The sequence below is a fragment of the Anser brachyrhynchus genome (genome assembly GCF_964034855.1).
Source record: "Anser brachyrhynchus genome assembly, chromosome: 10".
Classification (NCBI taxonomy): Eukaryota; Metazoa; Chordata; class Aves; order Anseriformes; family Anatidae; genus Anser; species Anser brachyrhynchus.
The window spans coordinates 24,988,037-25,012,082 of NC_137705.1; the positions used below are offsets into that span (position 1 = coordinate 24,988,037).

General features: G+C 51.0%; 2 long non-coding RNA genes across 2 annotated transcripts; one reads left to right on the forward strand and one right to left on the reverse strand.

The window, feature by feature from the left end:
• The first annotated feature begins 403 nt into the window (after positions 1 to 403).
• LOC308200517 lies at positions 404 to 4,269 on the forward strand. The gene is made up of 2 exons (XR_013955659.1): positions 404 to 3,672; positions 3,787 to 4,269. It is a non-coding gene; the product is annotated as an uncharacterized lncRNA (long non-coding RNA).
• A 10,077-nt stretch (positions 4,270 to 14,346) lies between these two features.
• Positions 14,347 to 22,827, reverse strand: LOC308200284. Its single transcript, XR_013955431.1, has 2 exons — positions 21,406 to 22,827; positions 14,347 to 21,201 (listed from the first exon to the last, which is right to left on the reverse strand). It is a non-coding gene; the product is annotated as an uncharacterized lncRNA (long non-coding RNA).
• Positions 22,828 to 24,046: the final 1,219 nt, after the last annotated feature.

Sequence of the window (24,046 nt, forward strand, 5' to 3'; positions counted from 1 at the left end):
TATAACACTTTTTATATTTGTATTTTATTTAAGGCTGTCTTGCCCCCCTCCCCCCCCAGCCTCGCTGCTCGCCAATAAAGCTGGCGCAGGGGCTAAGGGATTTGAAGGGCCTGCTTGTACACCTAAGGGATTTGAGGGCCTGCTTGTACACCTTTGGGGACTGCCTCTTTTGGGGGGCGGGGGGGGGGTGTTAGGAGCTGCTTGTATACTTTTTTAGGCATTCCTCTGAGAGGGGGTTGGGAGCTTCGTGTATGCTGGGGGGGGAGGGCCTCCCTCGAGGTGGAAGGGGGGGGGGTTGGAGCGTTTCTACACTGTAGGGGCCTGCCTGTACACTTTTGGGGCCTGCCTTGGAGGGGTTGGGAACTGCTTGTACACCTTTGGGGCCTGCGTCTGGGGGGGGGGTGGGAGCTGCTTGTACACTGTTAGGGCCTGCCTTGGGGGAGGGGTTGGGGCATGTGCCTTGGGGGCATGGGGTTGGGAGCTGCTTCTACGCTGTAGGGGTCTGGGTCTTGGGGGGTTGGGGCTGTTTGTACACCTTTGGGGCGTGCCTCTGGGGAGGATGGGGAGTTGCTTGTACACCTTTGGGGCCTGTGTCTGGGGGGGGGGGTTGGGGCCTGTGCCGGGGGGGTTGGGAGCTGCTTGTACGCTCTAGGGTCCTCTGGCAGGCTTTGGGGCCTCCCTTTGAGGGGGGCAGTTGGGAGCTGGTTGTACACCTTTGGGGCCTGAGTCTGGGGTGTGGGGGCTGGGGCTGAGGCCTGGGGCCTGGGGCATGCATCTGGGTGGTGGTGGTGGGGGGTCCAGTTCATGGGGGGGGTGGGTTGGGAGCTGCTTGTGGACAGTTGGGGTCTGCATCTGGGTGTGGCTGGGGCCTGCTTGTAGACTTCTGCAGCCTGTGTCTGGTGTTTGGGGGCTTTTCTGTAGTGTTTGGGGATTGCATTTTGGCTTTGGGATGTGTCTAGAGCTTCTGGGGCCTAGCTGTAGTGCTTGGGGCCTGCGTCTGGGGCTTTTCTGTAGCATTTTGGTAGCGTGTTTGTGATTTGGGGTCTGTATCCAGGGTTTTGCCTTTTTTGTAGTTTTCAGCTTTGTGTCTGTTTCTTTGTTGGTTGCCTGGGGTTTGGGGTTTGGATCATTAGTCAGTGTCATTAGCGTCGGGGGGTTGATATGAAGGGTTAGGGTTGTGGTTAGAGTTGTTAGGGTTAAAGAGAATAAGGATTTTAGGGTAAGGGGATCAAGGTTGTGGGAATAAAAATGTTTTTGCACAGAGTTACATCGTTTAGAGGGAAGGAAGGTGGTATTGATATATGCTTGCAGTGATAAGAAAGCTTAACAGACAACCTTGTAAAATGCAGACAACCAGAATCCTTAGAGCAATTGGGTGGAAATCACGGTGTAAGAAACATTACCACCTCAAAGAGGAAAACGGTCAAGAAAAAAATAAAATTGACTAGTAACAGGCCAGCAGCTGTGTATTTTCTGTGAAGCACTGGATAGATTGTGAACATGGATTACCCAGTCAATGGGGAAACTGGGGAGGGTCCTGGTCACCGAGAGGAAAAAAAAAATTATATAAACTGTGTTATGGAACTAGTAGGTGGCTTGTGGGACGCCTGCCATTGCAATCGTGAATAAAAATGCTACCTCACTGAGATACTTGCCTGAGCCTATGGTATTGGTTACAGAGTGTTTCTAATAAGGTGTTAGGGTTTTAAGGTTTCAGGGCTAAGGCACTAGGGTTGGGTTTCAGGGTTAGGGTTTCCAGGGTTTAGGGTTAGGATTTTAAGGTTGTTAGGGTTGGAGTTATACGGGTTAGGGTTTGGGGGTTAGTGTGTTAAGGTTTTAAAGTATTTTGTGGTTTTAGTGTTGATAGGGTTTTTAGGGTTAGGGTCTTAGGGTTTTAGTTATGGTCAGGTATTTAGGGTTAGGGTTTTAAGGTCTTATTTTTTTTTTTTTTTAAGGTTAGGGTCTCCAGCGTTAGGGCTTTGAGAATCTTTACGTTTTGGGTTAGGGTTTAGAGGGTCTTAATTTTTAGGGTTAGGGCTTTTAGGCGTAGGTCTAGTGTGGTAAATTTTATCGGGTTAGGACTGTAAGGGTTTTTAGGGTTAGGGTTTCTAGGGTTTTTTGGGGTAGGGGTTAGGGTTAGATCCGTGGGAGCCGTAGTGTTAGGGGTCAGGGTTCTTAGAGGTAAGGCCCAATATTAGGGTGGAAGGCCAAACTAAGGGGGGAGCCCCCCCCAAAATTGAAGGGTCGAAGCCCCAATTTAGGGGAAGAAACGTCAAAATTGTGGGGTCCCCCAAAATTGGGCGGAAGAGCTCTTAATATTGGGGGAAACCCAAAAAAGGAGGGTGGGGGACTCTAAAATTGGGGGGACCCCCCAAATTGGTTGTGTCCCCCCCCAAATTGGTTGTGTCCCCCCCAATTAGGGGAGGAACCCCCAAAATTGGGTGGGCGAACCCCCATATTGGGGGGGAAGAACACTTAAATGGAAGTGTGAAATTCCAGAATTGAATGTGGACCCCCCAGAACAGTCTTCAGGGGTTTAGTGTGGTAAATTTTATCGGGTTAGGGCTGCAAGGGTTTTTAGGGTTAGGGTTTCTAGGGTTTGTTGGGGTAGGGGTTAGGGTTAGATCCGTGGTTGCCATAGCGTTAGGGGTCAAGGTTCTTAGGGGTTAGGCCTAATATTAGGGCGGAAGGCCAAAATAAGAGGGGGGGAGCCCCCCCCAAAATCGAAGGGTTGAAGCCCAAAGTTAGGGGAAGGAACGGCCAAATTGTGGGGTCCCCCAAAATTGGGCGGAAGAACTCTTTAATATTAGGGGGGAACCCAAAAAAGGAGGGTGGGGGACTCTACAATTGGGGGGGACCCCCAAAATTGGTCGGGTCCCCCCAAATTAGGGGAGGAACCCCCAAAATTGGGTGGGCGAACCCCCAAATTGGGGGGAAGAAGACTTAAATGGAAGCGTGAAATTCCAGAATTGAATGTGGACCCCCCCCAGACCTGGGGAGGAATCCCCAAACTTGGGGGGGACCCCCAAAATTGGGGTTAAAGCCCCAGATCCCGGGGAGCTAAGCCCCAAATTAAGGGAAGGAACCTCAAACATGTGGTGAGAACCCCAACATTGGGGGAAAGAACCTTAATATTAGGGTGGCAGGCCAAGAAAGGATGGTGGGGGCCTCCAAAATTGTGGGGGGCTTGGAATTGGGGGGAATCCCCAAAATGGAGGGGGAACCCCAAAAGGGGGGGGGGGGGGCGAAGCACCAAATTAGGGGAAGGAACCCCAAAATTGCGGGGAAGAACTCTGAAATGGAGAGCTGAAAACCCGAAATTGAGGGGAAACCCCCCAAAACGGCGGGAAAACCCTCCATAAACACGAAACCGGTAATGTAACAGAGCAAAAAATGGCGTCCTACGGCCAGCTGCGAGGCTCAATTTTCTGGGGAGTGCTGGGAAATGTAGTTCTTGGCCACCGGGTTTCCGGGAGTCCATATTGTTTTCCCAGAGCATGCCGGGAGATGTAGTTCTCGGACACTGGGCTTCCGGGAGGCCATGTTGGTTTCCCATCTTTGCTAGACTCCGGGTGCTCTGGCTTCACAGAGAAACCCCCAAACTGAAAAATGTACCTGCTAATATATTGGGCTCTAAATGTGGCCCTGGGTTAATTGAATAACAATCCCTGGGTAAGATTGAAGTGCAGGAGGGGTTGGCTACGGTTTTAAGAGCCGGTTTGCAGAAAAGGGATTTCCCGTTAAGAAATGGCATATACTGATTGTTCTCTTCCTTGCTCTGCCAAGACCTGAAGCACATCTTGGAAGCCAGGCAGAATCCGTGGAGCCAATGGAGTTCTCAAGCTCGACTTCAGCTTCTTCCCAGCTAGAAGAAGCAAGGACACGCCGGCTGAGTTCCACAGGCAACGCGCCCGTATCTGTAGACGAGGATTTAGAGATGCTACTTTGGGAACTCTCAGACGGCATACTGGAAGCCGAGCTCGACTTGGACCCAGGGAAGGATGAGGATGACCTCCTCCTTGAGCTTTCCAAGATGATTGATGATTGAACTGCATAGTCCTATGGTATATTGAAAAAAAAAAAAAAAAAAAAAAAAAGAAAACAACTCTTCTTCTTGTTGGATACCCTGAGGTGATCCTTTTTCTAACTGAGGCTTTGCAATGAGACTTAAAGCACAGTTGGAACTGGTAGAAATTGGCAGGATCTGCACTCAGTTGTCCTAAGTTTTCCTGCTGGTCAGAGTTAAGGTCTTGTGCATGGTTCCGTAACTATAGGTGGCTACCTTTGATATCAAGAGGACAAAGCACTTGTTTCTTTTGGCACAGAAAGATGTCCATCGGCACGCTGTGGTGGCTGTGAATTGACGTAGTGATGGAGCGATACTCTGAAGGCTTAAACGGAAAGCTTCTTCCTTCCGCCCCCCTTGGCACAGCTCGATGTTGGGCACATTGTGAAGCCTGGGTGTTCTGATTTCTCGGACAGTTGATACCCAAATCCCGGAGTTACTATGTCAACTCTTGACTTTTATTTGTGTATGCCATTGTTTTGACTGTAATCTTTTCAGATGATGAAGCTGTAGGGGCGGGAGGGAGCAAAATAATTATTCTAGCGTTGTGGACCAAACATGCTGCCAGGAGTGGTGGTGGTGGGGTCAGCCCACGCGGCCTTACTTTCAATTATCAGGGATGATAAAATGGTGTGAAAAGCAGCAGCTCTGCGATACGGCTACGCTACCCCCACTCCCTTCTCTTGTGCTGTACCAAAGTTCCCCCAAGCTTTGGTTGGTGCTTTTTGCTGGTGACAGTAGGACTCCAGGGCGAGTAGTCGGGACTCTCCTGCAGTAACTGGGTCAATTAAGGGTTGGTTTAAGTGCCTCCTGGTTTTTAAAATTGCTCCCCTGAGCTGCTGGCTCTGCTGCCTGCTACAGCAAATGTTCGGGTGCCATCAGCGTCGCACTTGGGCGTGGGCACTGACCCTGCGGAGGAGAGCTGAGACTCGCGTGTATTGTGTACCCTGCCGCCAGTGATCGTTTTCCCCTAGCAGATCTATTTTGAATCATTTCCCTAAATTTTAGAGGAGCTTTAGGCTCTTTGTGCTATGATTTGTGAAGCTGTAGGGGCCCTCAGGCATTTGCTGCTGGCAGAGGAAAACCGCTTGTCGAATTTGTTGTAAATACTTTCTGTTTGGACAACGCCTGTGTGTGTGTGTGTGTGTGTGTGTGTGTGTGTGTGTGCGTGCTTTGACGACCCCCTGCGACGCCCCAGCTCCGCGAGGGAAGCTTTGAAGCGGCTCTGGGAAAACCTCTGCGGAAGAAACCGCTGCTAGTGACTTGTGGAAAAGGGACTCCACAATCAGTGAGATTGTAAAGTAGGTATGTTTATTCAGCGCTGGGCAGCACGGGAGGTCGTGGGCATGAAGATTGATGACTCTTCCTCGTCACCGCTAGTTGACCTCTTGTCTTTGCACAGACTCAGTTGCTCCTTGGCTCTTGTCCATCTGCAGGACCAGTTTCTCCCAGTTTCTTAAGACAGGCTCACTCTCTTATTAGGAGACTGACCTTGGTAAGGGGCCCAAGGCTTCTTGCTTTAGTTAATTGGCACAATGCACCATAGTTAGCAAAGACGCTAAGTAGCATCCTAGTTTAACGCTGTCAGCGCTCTATCTCTACTTGATAAGATTCTCCTAACTCCCTCTCTCACTGGAGCCCACGCAGCCCTCCGTCCTGCCGAAGGACTTCACGGGGACTTCTGCCGGCTCCGGGTGCCCGCACACAGACAGAAATGGCTTTGAGAGAAAACAATCAGGAGGAGGAGAGCTCAGAGACTGCGGCCGGCTTCGGCCACCTTCCCCTCGCTTTCCCTCTCCGTGTTCAAACCGAGCACTGTTCTGCCGTCAACCTTCGCTGCCTCTGCCCGCGGCGCTGGGCTTTCGCGTGTGCCATTGCTCCTCTACATATTTTATCCTTCCTTTTGTAAGGAATGGTCCAGCAATTCGTGTCACTAAGGGATTTGAAGGGTTAACATCGAGGCCCGGGTCTAGGTGATAAGAGAACAAAGGGGTTTTTAGGGAAAAGTGCTGACTACTGCAGGGGATGTTGCTAGAGTTTCTGAAATCCGGCGCAGAGGCTCCCAAACGAGGAGGAAGGGGGAGCTGAAGGACAATTGAAGGACAAAAGCCTGGGAGGAAGACAACCAGCATTCAGCCCGAGCAAGCCCCGAGAGACCACCAGAGACTGGTACGCAGGCGCCCCTGGGAGGGGTTTCGGATTCCGGAAACCAATTCTAATAACCCTGCCTCTTCTCGAAGTAGTAATGAATATGTATTAGCCTGGGAGCATCAAAACCAGCCGCCTTACGTAACAGGTGTGCGTCCTGGGGGAGCAGAGACTCCCGGCGCACCCAGCGCTGCTTGCTTGCCTCTATTCGTTTAATAAATTGTAAACTTTGATTGTAATCCTATTTGGATTTATAACAGCCATTTATAACACTTTTTATATTTGTATTTTATTTAAGGCTGTCTTGCCCCCCTCCCCCCCCAGCGTCGCTGCTCGCCAATAAAGCTGGCGCAGGGGCTAAGGGATTTGAAGGGCCTGCTTGTACACCTAAGGGATTTGAGGGCCTGCTTGTACACCTTTGGGGACTGCCTCTTTTTGGGGGGGGGTGGGGGGGTGTTAGGAGCTGCTTGTATACTTTTTTAGGCATTCCTCTGAGAGGGGGTTGGGAGCTTCGTGTATACTGGGGGGGGAGGGCCTCCCTCGAGGTGGAAGGGGGGGGGGTTGGAGCGTTTCTACACTGTAGGGGCCTGCCTGTACACTTTTGGGGCCTGCCTTGGAGGGGTTGGGAACTGCTTGTACACCTTTGGGGCCTGCGTCTGCGCGGGGCGGGGGGGGTTGGGGGGTTGGAGCTGGTTTTAACCTTTCGGGCTTGCATCTGGAGGGGGTTGGGGCCTGCCTTTGGGGGGGTGGTTGTGAGCTGCTTGTATACTGTAGGGGCCTGCTTGTACACCTTTGGGGCCTGCGTCTGGGGGGGGGGTGGGAGCTGCTTGTACACTGTTAGGGCCTGCCTTGGGGGAGGGGTTGGGGCATGTGCCTTGGGGGCATGGGGTTGGGAGCTGCTTCTAAGCTGTAGGGGTCTGGGTCTTGGGGGGTTGGGGCTGTTTGTACACCTTTGGGGCGTGCCTCTGGGGAGGATGGGGAGTTGCTTGTACACCTTTGGGGCCTGTGTCTGGGGGGGGGTTGGGGCCTGTGCCGGGGGGGTTGGGAGCTGCTTGTACGCTCTAGGGTCCTCTGGCAGGCTTTGGGGCCTCCCTTTGAGGGGGGCAGTTGGGAGCTGGTTGTACACCTTTGGGGCCTGAGTCTGGGGTGTGGGGGCTGGGGCTGAGGCCTGGGGCCTGGGGCATGCATCTGGGTGGTGGTGGTGGGGGGTCCAGTTCATGGGGGGGGTGGGTTGGGAGCTGCTTGTGGACAGTTGGGGTCTGCATCTGGGTGTGGCTGGGGCCTGCTTGTAGACTTCTGCAGCCTGTGTCTGGTGTTTGGGGGCTTTTCTGTAGTGTTTGGGGATTGCATTTTGGCTTTGGGATGTGTCTAGAGCTTCTGGGGCCTAGCTGTAGTGCTTGGGGCCTGCGTCTGGGGCTTTTCTGTAGCATTTTGGTAGCGTGTTTGTGATTTGGGGTCTGTATCCATCGTTTTGCCTTTTTTGTAGTTTTCAGCTTTGTGTCTGTTTCTTTGTTGGTTGCCTGGGGTTTGGGGTTTGGATCATTAGTCAGTGTCATTAGCGTCGGGGGGTTGATATGAAGGGTTAGGGTTGTGGTTAGAGTTGTTAGGGTTAAAGAGAATAAGGATTTTAGGGTAAGGGGATCAAGGTTGTGGGAATAAAAATGTTTTTGCACAGAGTTACATCGTTTAGAGGGAAGGAAGGTGGTATTGATATATGCTTGCAGTGATAAGAAAGCTTAACAGACAACCTTGTAAAATGCAGACAACCAGAATCCTTAGAGCAATTGGGTGGAAATCACGGTGTAAGAAACATTACCACCTCAAAGAGGAAAACAGTCAAGAAAAAAATAAAATTGACTAGTAACAGGCCAGCAGCTGTGTATTTTCTGTGAAGCACTGGATAGATTGTGAACATGGATTACCCAGTCAATGGGGAAACTGGGGAGGGTCCTGGTCACCGAGAGGAAAAAAAAAATTATATAAACTGTGTTATGGAACTAGTAGGTGGCTTGTGGGACGCCTGCCATTGCAATCGTGAATAAAAATGCTACCTCACTGAGATACTTGCCTGAGCCTATGGTATTGGTTACAGAGTGTTTCTAATAAGGTGTTAGGGTTTTAAGGTTTCAGGGCTAAGGCACTAGGGTTGGGTTTCAGGGTTAGGGTTTCCAGGGTTTAGGGTTAGGATTTTAAGGTTGTTAGGGTTGGAGTTATACGGGTTAGGGTTTGGGGGTTAGTGTGTTAAGGTTTTAAAGTATTTTGTGGTTTTAGTGTTGATAGGGTTTTTAGGGTTAGGGTCTTAGGGTTTTAGTTATGGTCAGGTATTTAGGGTTAGGGTTTTAAGGTCTTATTTTTTTTTTTTTTTAAGGTTAGGGTCTCCAGCGTTAGGGCTTTGAGAATCTTTACGTTTTGGGTTAGGGTTTAGAGGGTCTTAATTTTTAGGGTTAGGGCTTTTAGGCGTAGGTCTAGTGTGGTAAATTTTATCGGGTTAGGACTGTAAGGGTTTTTAGGGTTAGGGTTTCTAGGGTGTTTTGGGGTAGGGGTTAGGGTTAGATCCGTGGGAGCCGTAGTGTTAGGGGTCAGGGTTCTTAGGGGTAAGGCCCAATATTAGGGTGGAAGGCCAAACCAAGGGGGGAGCCCCCCCCAAAATTGAAGGGTCGAAGCCCCAATTTAGGGGAAGAAACGTCAAAATTGTGGGGTCCCCCAAAATTGGGCGGAAGAGCTCTTAATATTGGGGGAAACCCAAAAAAGGAGGGTGGGGGACTCTAAAATTGGGGGGACCCCCCAAATTGGTTGTGTCCCCCCCCAAATTGGTTGTGTCCCCCCCAATTAGGGGAGGAACCCCCAAAATTGGGTGGGCGAACCCCCATATTGGGGGGGAAGAACACTTAAATGGAAGTGTGAAATTCCAGAATTGAATGTGGACCCCCCAGAACAGTCTTCAGGGGTTTAGTGTGGTAAATTTTATCGGGTTAGGGCTGTAAGGGTTTTTAGGGTTAGGGTTTCTAGGGTTTGTTGGGGTAGGGGTTAGGGTTAGATCCGTGGTTGCCATAGCGTTAGGGGTCAAGGTTCTTAGGGGTTAGGCCTAATATTAGGGCGGAAGGCCAAAATAAGAGGGGGGGAGCCCCCCCCAAAATTGAAGGGTTGAAGCCCAAAGTTAGGGGAAGGAACGTCAAAATAGTGGGGTCCCCCAAAATTGGGCGGAAGAACTTTTAATATTAGGGGGGAACCCAAAAAAGGAGGGTGGGGGACTCTAAAATCAGTTGTGTCCCCCCCAAATTAGGGGAGGAACCCCCAAAATTGGGTGGGCGAACCCCCATATTGGGGGGGAAGAACACTTAAATGGAAGTGTGAAATTCCAGAATTGAATGTGGACCCCCCAGAACAGTCTTCAGGGGTTTAGTGTGGTAAATTTTATCGGGTTAGGGCTGCAAGGGTTTTTAGGGTTAGGGTTTCTAGGGTTTGTTGGGGTAGGGGTTAGGGTTAGATCCGTGGTTGCCATAGCGTTAGGGGTCAAGGTTCTTAGGGGTTAGGCCGAATATTAGGGCGGAAGGCCAAAATAAGAGGGTGGGAGCCCCCGCCAAAATCGAAGGGTTGAAGCCCAAAGTTAGGGGAAGGAACGGCCAAATTGTGGGGTCCCCCAAAATTGGGCGGAAGAACTCTTTAATATTAGGGGGGAACCCAAAAAAGGAGGGTGGGGGACTCTACAATTGGGGGGGACCCCCAAAATTGGTCGGGTCCCCCCAAATTAGGGGAGGAACCCCCAAAATTGGGTGGGCGAACCCCCAAATTGGGGGGAAGAAGACTTAAATGGAAGTGTGAAATTCCAGAATTGAATGTGGACCCCCCCCAGACCTGGGGAGGAATCCCCAAACTTGGGGGGGACCCCCAAAATTGGGGTTAAAGCCCCAGATCCCGGGGAGCTAAGCCCCAAATTAAGGGAAGGAACCTCAAACATGTGGTGAGAACCCCAACATTGGGGGAAAGAACCTTAATATTAGGGTGGCAGGCCAAGAAAGGATGGTGGGGGCCTCCAAAATTGTGGGGGGCTTGGAATTGGGGGGAATCCCCAAAATGGAGGGGGAACCCCAAAAGTGGGGGGGGGGGGCGAAGCACCAAATTAGGGGAAGGAACCCCAAAATTGCGGGGAAGAACTCTGAAATGGAGAGCTGAAAACCCGAAATTGAGGGGAAACCCCCCAAAACGGCGGGAAAACCCTCCATAAACACGAAACCGGTAATGTAACAGAGCAAAAAATGGCGTCCTACGGCCAGCTGCGAGGCTCAATTTTCTGGGGAGTGCTGGGAAATGTAGTTCTTGGCCACCGGGTTTCCGGGAGTCCATATTGTTTTCCCAGAGCATGCCGGGAGATGTAGTTCTCGGACACTGGGCTTCCGGGAGGCCATGTTGGTTTCCCATCTTTGCTAGACTCCGGGTGCTCTGGCTTCACAGAGAAACCCCCAAACTGAAAAATGTACCTGCTAATATATTGGGCTCTAAATGTAGCCCTGGGTTAATTGAATAACAATCCCTGGGTAAGATTGAAGTGCAGGAGGGGTTGGCTACGGTTTTAAGAGCCGGTTTGCAGAAAAGGGATTTCCCGTTAAGAAATGGCATATACTGATTGTTCTCTTCCTTGCTCTGCCAAGACCTGAAGCACATCTTGGAAGCCAGGCAGAATCCGTGGAGCCAATGGAGTTCTCAAGCTCGACTTCAGCTTCTTCCCAGCTAGAAGAAGCAAGGACACGCCGGCTGAGTTCCACAGGCAACGCGCCCGTATCTGTAGACGAGGATTTAGAGATGCTACTTTGGGAACTCTCAGACGGCATACTGGAAGCCGAGCTCGACTTGGACCCAGGGAAGGATGAGGATGACCTCCTCCTTGAGCTTTCCAAGATGATTGATGATTGAACTGCATAGTCTGCATAGTCCTATGGTATATTAAAAAAAAAAAAAAAAAAAAAGAAAACAACTCTTCTTCTTGTTGGATACCCTGAGGTGATCCTTTTTCTAACTGAGGCTTTGCAATGAGACTTAAAGCACAGTTGGAACTGGTAGAAATTGGCAGGATCTGCACTCAGTTGTCCTAAGTTTTCCTGCTGGTCAGAGTTAAGGTCTTGTGCATGGTTCCGTAACTATAGGTGGCTACCTTTGATATCAAGAGGACAAAGCACTTGTTTCTTTTGGCACAGAAAGATGTCCATCGGCACGCTGTGGTGGCTGTGAATTGACGTAGTGATGGAGCGATACTCTGAAGGCTTAAACGGAAAGCTTCTTCCTTCCGACCCCTTGGCACAGCTCGATGTTGGGCACATTGTGAAGCCTGGGTGTTCTGATTTCTCGGACAGTTGATACCCAAATCCCGGAGTTACTATGTCAACTCTTGACTTTTATTTGTGTATGCCATTGTTTTGACTGTAATCTTTTCAGATGATGAAGCTGTAGGGGCGGGAGGGAGCAAAATAATTATTCTAGCGTTGTGGACCAAACATGCTGCCAGGAGTGGTGGTGGTGGGGTCAGCCCACCCGGCCTTACTTTCAATTATCAGGGATGATAAAATGGTGTGAAAAGCAGCAGCTCTGCGATACGGCTACGCTACCCCCACTCCCTTCTCTTGTGCTGTACCAAAGTTCCCCCAAGCTTTGGTTGGTGCTTTTTGCTGGTGACAGTAGGACTCCAGGGCGAGTAGTCGGGACTCTCCTGCAGTAACTGGGTCAATTAAGGGTTGGTTTAAGTGCCTCCTGGTTTTTAAAATTGCTCCCCTGAGCTGCTGGCTCTGCTGCCTGCTACAGCAAATGTTCGGGTGCCATCAGCGTCGCACTTGGGCGTGGGCACTGACCCTGCGGAGGAGAGCTGAGACTCGCGTGTATTGTGTACCCTGCCGCCAGTGATCGTTTTCCCCTAGCAGATCTATTTTGAATCATTTCCCTAAATTTTAGAGGAGCTTTAGGTTCTTTGTGCTATGATTTGTGAAGCTGTAGGGGCCCTCAGGCATTTGCTGCTGGCAGAGGAAAACCGCTTGTCGAATTTGTTGTAAATACTTTCTGTTTGGACAACAACGCCTGTGTGTGTGTGTGTGTGTGTGTGTGTGTGTGTGTGTGTGCGCGTGCTTTGACGACCCCCTGCGACGCCCCAGCTCCGCGAGGGAAGCTTTGAAGCGGCTCTGGGAAAACCTCTGCGGAAGAAACCGCTGCTAGTGACTTGCGGAAAAGGGACTCCACAATCAGTGAGATTGTAAAGTAGGTATGTTTATTCAGCGCTGGGCAGCACGGGAGGTCGTGGGCATGAAGATTGATGACTCTTCCTCGTCACCGCTAGTTGACCTCTTGTCTTTGCACAGACTCAGTTGCTCCTTGGCTCTTGTCCATCTGCAGGACCAGTTTCTCCCAGTTTCTTAAGACAGGCTCACTCTCTTATTAGGAGACTGACCTTGGTAAGGGGCCCAAGGCTTCTTGCTTTAGTTAATTGGCACAATGCACCATAGTTAGCAAAGACGCTAAGTAGCATCCTAGTTTAACGCTGTCAGCGCTCTATCTCTACTTGATAAGATTCTCCTAACTCCCTCTCTCACTGGAGCCCACGCAGCCCTCCGTCCTGCCGAAGGACTTCACGGGGACTTCTGCCGGCTCCGGGTGCCCGCACACAGACAGAAATGGCTTTGAGAGAAAACAATCAGGAGGAGGAGAGCTCAGAGACTGCGGCCGGCTTCGGCCACCTTCCCCTCGCTTTCCCTCTCCGTGTTCAAACCGAGCACTGTTCTGCCGTCAACCTTCGCTGCCTCTGCCCGCGGCGCTGGGCTTTCGCGTGTGCCATTGCTCCTCTACATATTTTATCCTTCCTTTTGTAAGGAATGGTCCAGCAATTCGTGTCACTAAGGGATTTGAAGGGTTAACATCGAGGCCCGGGTCTAGGTGATAAGAGAACAAAGGGGTTTTTAGGGAAAAGTGCTGACTACTGCAGGGGATGTTGCTAGAGTTTCTGAAATCCGGCGCAGAGGCTCCCAAACGAGGAGGAAGGGGGAGCTGAAGGACAATTGAAGGACAAAAGCCTGAGAGGAAGACAACCAGCATTCAGCCCGAGCAAGCCCCGAGAGACCACCAGAGACTGGTACGCAGGCGCCCCTGGGAGGGGTTTCGGATTCCGGAAACCAATTCTAATAACGCTGCCTCTTCTCGAAGTAGTAATGAATATGTATTAGCCTGGGAGCATCAAAACCAGCCGCCTTACGTAACAGGTGTGCGTCCTGGGGGAGCAGAGACTCCCGGCGCACCCAGCGCTGCTTGCTTGCCTCTATTCGTTTAATAAATTGTAAACTTTGATTGTAATCCTATTTGGATTTATAACAGCCATTTATAACACTTTTTATATTTGTATTTTATTTAAGGCTGTCTTGCCCCCCTCCCCCCCAGCCTTGCTGCTCGCCAATAAAGCTGGCGCAGGGGCTAAGGGATTTGAAGGGCCTGCTTGTACACCTAAGGGATTTGAGGGCCTGCTTGTACACCTTTGGGGACTGCCTCTTTTGGGGGGGGGGGGGGGTGGGTGTTAGGAGCTGCTTGTATACTTTTTTAGGCATTCCTCTGAGAGGGGGTTGGGAGCTTCGTGTATGCTGGGGGGCGAGGGCCTCCCTCGAGGTGGAAGGGGGGGGGTTGGAGCGTTTCTACACTGTAGGGGCCTGCCTGTACACTTTTGGGGCCTGCCTTGGAGGGGTTGGGAACTGCTTGTACACCTTTGGGGCCTGCGTCTGCGCGGGGCAGGGGGGGTTGGGGGGTTGGAGCTGGTTTTAACCTTTCGGGCATGCATCTGGAGGGGGTTGGGGCCTGCCTTTGGGGGGGGTGGTTGTGAGCTGCTTGTATACTGTAGGGGCCTGCTTCTACACCTTTGGGGCCTGCGTCTGGGGGGGGGGTGGGAGCTGCTTGTACACTGTTAGGGCCTGCCTTGGGGGAGGGGTTGGGGCATGTGCCTTGGGGGCATGGGGTTGGGAGCTGCTTCTACGCTGTAGGGGTCTGGGTCTTGGGGGGTTGGGGCTGTTTGTACACCTTTGGGGCGTGCCTCTGGGGAGGATGGGGAGTTGCTTGTACACCTTTGGGGCCTGTGTCTGGGGGGGGGGGGGTTGGGGCCTGTGCCGGGGGGGTTGGGAGCTGCTTGTACGCTCTAGGGTCCTCTGGCAGGTTTTGGGGCCTCCCTTTGAGGGGGGCAGTTGGGAGCTGGTTGTACACCTTTGGGGCCTGAGTCTGGGGTGTGGGGGCTGGGGCTGAGGCCTGGGGCCTGGGGCATGCATCTGGGTGGTGGTGGTGGGGGGTCCAGTTCATGGGGGGGGTGGGTTGGGAGCTGCTTGTGGACAGTTGGGGTCTGCATCCGGGTGTGGCTGGGGCCTGCTTGTAGACTTCTGCAGCCTGTGTCTGGTGTTTGGGGGCTTTTCTGTAGTGTTTGGGGATTGCATTTTGGCTTTGGGATGTGTCTAGAGCTTCTGGGGCCTAGCTGTAGTGCTTGGGGCCTGCGCCTGGGGCTTTTCTGTAGCATTTTGGTAGCGTGTTTGTGATTTGGGGTCTGTATCCAGGGTTTTGCCTTTTTTGTAGTTTTCAGCTTTGTGTCTGTTTCTTTGTTGGTTGCCTGGGGTTTGGGGTTTGGATCATTAGTCAGTGTCATTAGCGTCGGGGGGTTGATATGAAGGGTTAGGGTTGTGGTTAGAGTTGTTAGGGTTAAAGAGAATAAGGATTTTAGGGTAAGGGGATCAAGGTTGTGGGAATAAAAATGTTTTTGCACAGAGTTACATCGTTTAGAGGGAAGGAAGGTGGTATTGATATATGCTTGCAGTGATAAGAAAGCTTAACAGACAACCTTGTAAAATGCAGACAACCAGAATCCTTAGAGCAATTGGGTGGAAATCATGGTGTAAGAAACATTACCACCTCAAAGAGGAAAACAGTCAAGAAAAAAATAAAATTGACTAGTAACAGGCCAGCAGCTGTGTATTTTCTGTGAAGCACTGGATAGATTGTGAACATGGATTACCCAGTCAATGGGGAAACTGGGGAGGGTCCTGGTCACCGAGAGGAAAAAAAAAATTATATAAACTGTGTTATGGAACTAGTAGGTGGCTTGTGGGACGCCTGCCATTGCAATCGTGAATAAAAATGCTACCTCACTGAGATACTTGCCTGAGCCTATGGTATTGGTTACAGAGTGTTTCTAATAAGGTGTTAGGGTTTTAAGGTTTCAGGGCTAAGGCACTAGGGTTGGGTTTCAGGGTTAGGGTTTCCAGGGTTTAGGGTTAGGATTTTAAGGTTGTTAGGGTTGGAGTTATACGGGTTAGGGTTTGGGGGTTAGTGTGTTAAGGTTTTAAAGTATTTTGTGGTTTTAGTGTTGATAGGGTTTTTAGGGTTAGGGTCTTAGGGTTTTAGTTATGGTCAGGTATTTAGGGTTAGGGTTTTAAGGTCTTATTTTTTTTTTTTTTTAAGGTTAGGGTCTCCAGCGTTAGGGCTTTGAGAATCTTTACGTTTTGGGTTAGGGTTTAGAGGGTCTTAATTTTTAGGGTTAGGGCTTTTAGGCGTAGGTCTAGTGTGGTAAATTTTATCGGGTTAGGACTGTAAGGGTTTTTAGGGTTAGGGTTTCTAGGGTTTTTTGGGGTAGGGGTTAGGGTTAGATCCGTGGGAGCCGTAGTGTTAGGGGTCAGGGTTCTTAGGGGTAAGGCCCAATATTAGGGTGGAAGGCCAAACTAAGGGGGGAGCCCCCCCCAAAATTGAAGGGTCGAAGCCCCAATTTAGGGGAAGAAACGTCAAAATTGTGGGGTCCCCCAAAATTGGGCGGAAGAGCTCTTAATATTGGGGGAAACCCAAAAAAGGAGGGTGGGGGACTCTAAAATTGGGGGGACCCCAAAATTGGTTGTGTCCCCCCCCAAATTGGTTGTGTCCCCCCCCAAATTGGTTGTGTCCCCCCCAATTAGGGGAGGAACCCCCAAAATTGGGTGGGCGAACCCCCATATTGGGGGGGAAGAACACTTAAATGGGAGTGTGAAATTCCAGAATTGAATGTGGACCCCCCAGAACAGTCTTCAGGGGTTTAGTGTGGTAAATTTTATCGGGTTAGGGCTGCAAGGGTTTTTAGGGTTAGGGTTTCTAGGGTTTGTTGGGGTAGGGGTTAGGGTTAGATCCGTGGTTGCCATAGCGTTAGGGGTCAAGGTTCTTAGGGGTTAGGCCTAATATTAGGGCGGAAGGCCAAAATAAGAGGGGGGGAGCCCCCCCCAAAATTGAAGGGTTGAAGCCCCAAGTTAGGGGAAGGAACGTCAAAATTGTGGGGTCCCCCAAAATTGGGCGGAAGAACTTTTAATATTAGGGGGGAACCCAAAAAAGGAGGGTGGGGGACTCTAAAATCGGTTGTGTCCCCCCCAAATTAGGGGAGGAACCCCCAAAATTGGGTGGGCGAACCCCCATATTGGGGGGGAAGAACACTTAAATGGAAGTGTGAAATTCCAGAATTGAATGTGGACCCCCCAGAACAGTCTTCAGGGGTTTAGTGTGGTAAATTTTATCGGGTTAGGGCTGCAAGGGTTTTTAGGGTTAGGGTTTCTAGGGTTTGTTGGGGTAGGGGTTAGGGTTAGATCCGTGGTTGCCATAGGCTTAGGGGTCAAGGTTCTTAGGGGTTAGGCCTAATATTAGGGCGGAAGGCCAAAATAAGAGGGGGGGAGCCCCCCCCAAAATCGAAGGGTTGAAGCCCAAAGTTAGGGGAAGGAACGGCCAAATTGTGGGGTCCCCCAAAATTGGGCGGAAGAACTCTTTAATATTAGGGGGGAACCCAAAAAAGGAGGGTGGGGGACTCTACAATTGGGGGGGACCCCCAAAATTGGTCGGGTCCCCCCAAATTAGGGGAGGAACCCCCAAAATTGGGTGGGTGAACCCCCAAATTGGGGGGAAGAAGACTTAAATGGAAGTGTGAAATTCCAGAATTGAATGTGGACCCCCCCCAGACCTGGGGAGGAATCCCCAAACTTGGGGGGGACCCCCAAAATTGGGGTTAAAGCCCCAGATCCCGGGGAGCTAAGCCCCAAATTAAGGGAAGGAACCTCAAACATGTGGTGAGAACCCCAACATTGGGGGAAAGAACCTTAATATTAGGGTGGCAGGCCAAGAAAGGATGGTGGGGGCCTCCAAAATTGTGGGGGGCTTGGAATTGGGGGGAATCCCCAAAATGGAGGGGGAACCCCAAAAGGGGGGGGGGGGGGGCGAAGCACCAAATTAGGGGAAGGAACCCCAAAATTGCGGGGAAGAACTCTGAAATGGAGAGCTGAAAACCCGAAATTGAGGGGAAACCCCCCAAAACGGCAGGAAAACCCTCCATAAACACGAAACCGGTAATGTAACAGAGCAAAAAATGGCGTCCTACGGCCAGCTGCGAGGCTCAATTTTCTGGGGAGTGCTGGGAAATGTAGTTCTTGGCCACCGGGTTTCCGGGAGTCCATATTGTTTTCCCAGAGCATGCCGGGAGATGTAGTTCTCGGACACTGGGCTTCCGGGAGGCCATGTTGGTTTCCCATCTTTGCTAGACTCCGGGTACTTTGGCTTCACAGAGAAACCCCCAAACTGAAAAATGTACCTGCTAATATATTGGGCTCTAAATGTAGCCCTGGGTTAATTGAATAACAATCCCTGGGTAAGATTGAAGTGCAGGAGGGGTTGGCTACGGTTTTAAGAGCCGGTTTGCAGAAAAGGGATTTCCCGTTAAGAAATGGCATATACTGATTGTTCTCTTCCTTGCTCTGCCAAGACCTGAAGCACATCTTGGAAGCCAGGCAGAATCCGTGGAGCCAACGGAGTTCTCAAGCTCGACTTCAGCTTCTTCCCAGCTAGAAGAAGCAAGGACACGCCGGCTGAGTTCCACAGGCAACGCGCCCGTATCTGTAGACGAGGATTTAGAGATGCTACTTTGGGAACTCTCAGACGGCATACTGGAAGCCGAGCTCGACTTGGACCCAGGGAAGGATGAGGATGACCTCCTCCTTGAGCTTTCCAAGATGATTGATGATTGAACTGCATAGTCTGCATAGTCCTATGGTATATTAAAAAAAAAAAAAAAAAAAAAAAAGCAAACAACTCTTCTTCTTGTTGGATACCCTGAGGTGATCCTTTTTCTAACTGAGGCTTTGCAATGAGACTTAAAGCACAGTTGGAACTGGTAGAAATTGGCAGGATCTGCACTCAGTTGTCCTAAGTTTTCCTGCTGGTCAGAGTTAAGGTCTTGTGCATGGTTCCGTAACTATAGGTGGCTACCTTTGATATCAAGAGGACAAAGCACTTGTTTCTTTTGGCACAGAAAGATGTCCATCGGCACGCTGTGGTGGCTGTGAATTGACGTAGTGATGGAGCGATACTCTGAAGGCTTAAACGGAAAGCTTCTTCCTTCCGCCCCCCCTTGGCACAGCTCGATGTTGGGCACATTGTGAAGCCTGGGTGTTCTGATTTCTCGGACAGTTGATACCCAAATCCCGGAGTTACTATGTCAACTCTTGACTTTTATTTGTGTATGCCATTGTTTTGACTGTAATCTTTTCAGATGATGAAGCTGTAGGGGCGGGAGGGAGCAAAATAATTATTCTAGCGTTGTGGACCAAACATGCTGCCAGGAGTGGTGGTGGTGGGGTCAGCCCACTCGGCCTTACTTTCAATTATCAGGGATGATAAAATGGTGTGAAAAGCAGCAGCTCTGCGATACGGCTACGCTACCCCCACTCCCTTCTCTTGTGCTGTACCAAAGTTCCCCCAAGCTTTGGTTGGTGCTTTTTGCTGGTGACAGTAGGACTCCAGGGCGAGTAGTCGGGACTCTCCTGCAGTAACTGGGTCAATTAAGGGTTGGTTTAAGTGCCTCCTGGTTTTTAAAATTGCTCCCCTGAGCTGCTGGCTCTGCTGCCTGCTACAGCAAATGTTCGGGTGCCATCAGCGTCGCACTTGGGCGTGGGCACTGACCCTGAGGAGGAGAGCTGAGACTCGCGTGTATTGTGTACCCTGCCGCCAGTGATCGTTTTCCCCTAGCAGATCTATTTTGAATCATTTCCCTAAATTTTAGAGGAGCTTTAGGCTCTTTGTGCTATGATTTGTGAAGCTGTAGGGGCCCTCAGGCATTTGCTGCTGGCAGAGGAAAACCGCTTGTCGAATTTGTTGTAAATACTTTCTGTTTGGACAACAACGCCTGTGTGTGTGTGTGTGTGTGTGTGTGTGTGTGTGCGTGCTTTGACGACCCCCTGCGACGCCCCAGCTCCGCGAGGGAAGCTTTGAAGCGGCTCTGGGAAAACCTCTGCGGAAGAAACCGCTGCTAGTGACTTGCGGAAAAGGGACTCCACAATCAGTGAGATTGTAAAGTAGGTATGTTTATTCAGCGCTGGGCAGCACGGGAGGTCGTGGGCATGAAGATTGATGACTCTTCCTCGTCACCGCTAGTTGACCTCTTGTCTTTGCACAGACTCAGTTGCTCCTTGGCTCTTGTCCATCTGCAGGACCAGTTTCTCCCAGTTTCTTAAGACAGGCTCACTCTCTTATTAGGAGACTGACCTTGGTAAGGGGCCCAAGGCTTCTTGCTTTAGTTAATTGGCACAATGCACCATAGTTAGCAAAGACGCTAAGTAGCATCCTAGTTTAACGCTGTCAGCGCTCTATCTCTACTTGATAAGATTCTCCTAACTCCCTCTCTCACTGGAGCCCACGCAGCCCTCCGTCCTGCCGAAGGACTTCACGGGGACTTCTGCCGGCTCCGGGTGCCCGCACACAGACAGAAATGGCTTTGAGAGAAAACAATCAGGAGGAGGAGAGCTCAGAGACTGCGGCCGGCTTCGGCCACCTTCCCCTCGCTTTCCCTCTCCGTGTTCAAACCGAGCACTGTTCTGCCGTCAACCTTCGCTGCCTCTGCCCGCGGCGCTGGGCTTTCGCGTGTGCCATTGCTCCTCTACATATTTTATCCTTCCTTTTGTAAGGAATGGTCCAGCAATTCGTGTCACTAAGGGATTTGAAGGGTTAACATCGAGGCCCGGGTCTAGGTGATAAGAGAACAAAGGGGTTTTTAGGGAAAAGTGCTGACTACTGCAGGGGATGTTGCTAGAGTTTCTGAAATCCGGCGCAGAGGCTCCCAAACGAGGAGGAAGGGGGAGCTGAAGGACAATTGAAGGACAAAAGCCTGAGAGGAAGACAACCAGCATTCAGCCCGAGCAAGCCCCGAGAGACCACCAGAGACTGGTACGCAGGCGCCCCTGGGAGGGGTTTCGGATTCCGGAAACCAATTCTAATAACCCTGCCTCTTCTCGAAGTAGTAATGAATATGTATTAGCCTGGGAGCATCAAAACCAGCCGCCTTACGTAACAGGTGTGCGTCCTGGGGGAGCAGAGACTCCCGGCGCACCCAGCGCTGCTTGCTTGCCTCTATTCGTTTAATGAATTGTAAACTTTGATTGTAATCCTATTTGGATTTATAACAGCCATTTATAACACTTTTTATATTTGTATTTTATTTAAGGCTGTCTTGCCCCCCTCCCCCCCCAGCCTCGCTGCTCGCCAATAAAGCTGGTGCAGGGGCTAAGGGATTTGAAGGGCCTGCTTGTACACCTAAGGGATTTGAGGGCCTGCTTGTACACCTTTGGGGACTGCCTCTTTTTGGGGGGGGGGTGGGGGGGGTGTTAGGAGCTGCTTGTATACTTTTTTAGGCATTCCTCTGAGAGGGGGTTGGGAGCTTCGTGTATACTGGGGGGGGAGGGCCTCCCTCGAGGTGGAAGGGGGGGGGGTTGGAGCGTTTCTACACTGTAGGGGCCTGCCTGTACACTTTTGGGGCCTGCCTTGGAGGGGTTGGGAACTGCTTGTACACCTTTGGGGCCTGCGTCTGCGCGGGGCGGGGGGGGTTGGGGGGTTGGAGCTGGTTTTAACCTTTCGGGCTTGCATCTGGAGGGGGTTGGGGCCTGCCTTTGGGGGGTGGTTGTGAGCTGCTTGTATACTGTAGGGGCCTGCTTGTACACCTTTGGGGCCTGCGTCTGGGGGGGGGGTGGGAGCTGCTTGTACACTGTTAGGGCCTGCCTTGGGGGAGGGGTTGGGGCATGTGCCTTGGGGGCATGGGGTTGGGAGCTGCTTCTACGCTGTAGGGGTCTGGGTCTTGGGGGGTTGGGGCTGTTTGTACACCTTTGGGGCGTGCCTCTGGGGAGGATGGGGAGTTGCTTGTACACCTTTGGGGCCTGTGTCTGGGGGGGGGTTGGGGCCTGTGCCGGGGGGGTTGGGAGCTGCTTGTACGCTCTAGGGTCCTCTGGCAGGCTTTGGGGCCTCCCTTTGAGGGGGGCAGTTGGGAGCTGGTTGTACACCTTTGGGGCCTGAGTCTGGGGTGTGGGGGCTGGGGCTGAGGCCTGGGGCCTGGGGCATGCATCTGGGTGGTGGTGGTGGGGGGTCCAGTTCATGGGGGGGGTGGGTTGGGAGCTGCTTGTGGACAGTTGGGGTCTGCATCCGGGTGTGGCTGGGGCCTGCTTGTAGACTTCTGCAGCCTGTGTCTGGTGTTTGGGGGCTTTTCTGTAGTGTTTGGGGATTGCATTTTGGCTTTGGGATGTGTCTAGAGCTTCTGGGGCCTAGCTGTAGTGCTTGGGGCCTGCGTCTGGGGCTTTTCTGTAGCATTTTGGTAGCGTGTTTGTGATTTGGGGTCTGTATCCAGGGTTTTGCCTTTTTTGTAGTTTTCAGCTTTGTGTCTGTTTCTTTGTTGGTTGCCTGGGGTTTGGGGTTTGGATCATTAGTCAGTGTCATTAGCGTCGGGGGGTTGATATGAAGGGTTAGGGTTGTGGTTAGAGTTGTTAGGGTTAAAGAGAATAAGGATTTTAGGGTAAGGGGATCAAGGTTGTGGGAATAAAAATGTTTTTGCACAGAGTTACATCGTTTAGAGGGAAGGAAGGTGGTATCGATATATGCTTGCAGTGATAAGAAAGCTTAACAGACAACCTTGTAAAATGCAGACAACCAGAATCCTTAGAGCAATTGGGTGGAAATCACGGTGTAAGAAACATTACCACCTCAAAGAGGAAAACAGTCAAGAAAAAAATAAAATTGACTAGTAACAGGCCAGCAGCTGTGTATTTCTGTGAAGCACTGGATAGATTGTGAACATGGATTACCCAGTCAATGGGGAAACTGGGGAGGGTCCTGGTCACCGAGAGGAAAAAAAAAATTATATAAACTGTGTTATGGAACTAGTAGGTGGCTTGTGGGACGCCTGCCATTGCAATCGTGAATAAAAATGCTACCTCACTGAGATACTTGCCTGAGCCTATGGTATTGGTTACAGAGTGTTTCTAATAAGGTGTTAGGGTTTTAAGGTTTCAGGGCTAAGGCACTAGGGTTGGGTTTCAGGGTTAGGGTTTCCAGGGTTTAGGGTTAGGATTTTAAGGTTGTTAGGGTTGGAGTTATAAGGGTTAGGGTTTGGGGGTTAGTGTGTTAAGGTTTTAAAGTATTTTGTGGTTTTAGTGTTGATAGGGTTTTTAGGGTTAGGGTCTTAGGGTTTTAGTTATGGTCAGGTATTTAGGGTTAGGGTTTTAAGGTCTTATTTTTTTTTTTACGGTTAGGGTCTCCAGCGTTAGGGCTTTGAGAATCTTTACGTTTTGGGTTAGGGTTTAGAGGGTCTTAATTTTTAGGGTTAGGGCTTTTAGGCGTAGGTCTAGCGTGGTAAATTTTATCGGGTTAGGACTGTAAGGGTTTTTAGGGTTAGGGTTTCTAGGGTTTTTTGGGGTAGGGGTTAGGGTTAGATCCGTGGGAGCCGTAGTGTTAGGGGTCAGGGTTCTTAGGGGTAAGGCCCAATATTAGGGTGGAAGGCCAAACTAAGGGGGGAGCCCCCCCCAAAATTGAAGGGTCGAAGCCCCAATTTAGGGGAAGAAACGTCAAAATTGTGGGGTCCCCCAAAATAGGGCGGAAGAGCTCTTAATATTGGGGGAAACCCAAAAAAGGAGGGTGGGGGACTCTAAAATTGGGGGGACCCCAAAATTGGTTGTGTCCCCCCCCAAATTGGTTGTGTCCCCCCCCAAATTGGTTGTGTCCCCCCCAATTAGGGGAGGAACCCCCAAAATTGGGTGGGCGAACCCCCATATTGGGGGGGAAGAACACTTAAATGGAAGTGTGAAATTCCAGAATTGAATGTGGACCCCCCAGAACAGTCTTCAGGGGTTTAGTGTGGTAAATTTTATCGGGTTAGGGCTGCAAGGGTTTTTAGGGTTAGGGTTTCTAGGGTTTGTTGGGGTAGGGGTTAGGGTTAGATCCGTGGTTGCCATAGCGTTAGGGGTCAAGGTTCTTAGGGGTTAGGCCTAATATTAGGGCGGAAGGCCAAAATAAGAGGGGGGGAGCCCCCCCCAAAATTGAAGGGTTGAAGCCCCAAGTTAGGGGAAGGAACGTCAAAATTGTGGGGTCCCCCAAAATTGGGCGGAAGAACTTTTAATATTAGGGGGGAACCCAAAAAAGGAGGGTGGGGGACTCTAAAATCGGTTGTGTCCCCCCCAAATTAGGGGAGGAACCCCCAAAATTGGGTGGGCGAACCCCCATATTGGGGGGGATGAACACTTAAATGGAAGTGTGAAATTCCAGAATTGAATGTGGACCCCCCAGAACAGTCTTCAGGGGTTTAGTGTGGTAAATTTTATCGGGTTAGGGCTGCAAGGGTTTTTAGGGTTAGGGTTTCTAGGGTTTGTTGGGGTAGGGGTTAGGGTTAGATCCGTGGTTGCCATAGGCTTAGGGGTCAAGGTTCTTAGGGGTTAGGCCTAATATTAGGGCGGAAGGCCAAAATAAGAGGGGGGGAGCCCCCCCCAAAATTGAAGGGTTGAAGCCCCAAGTTAGGGGAAGGAA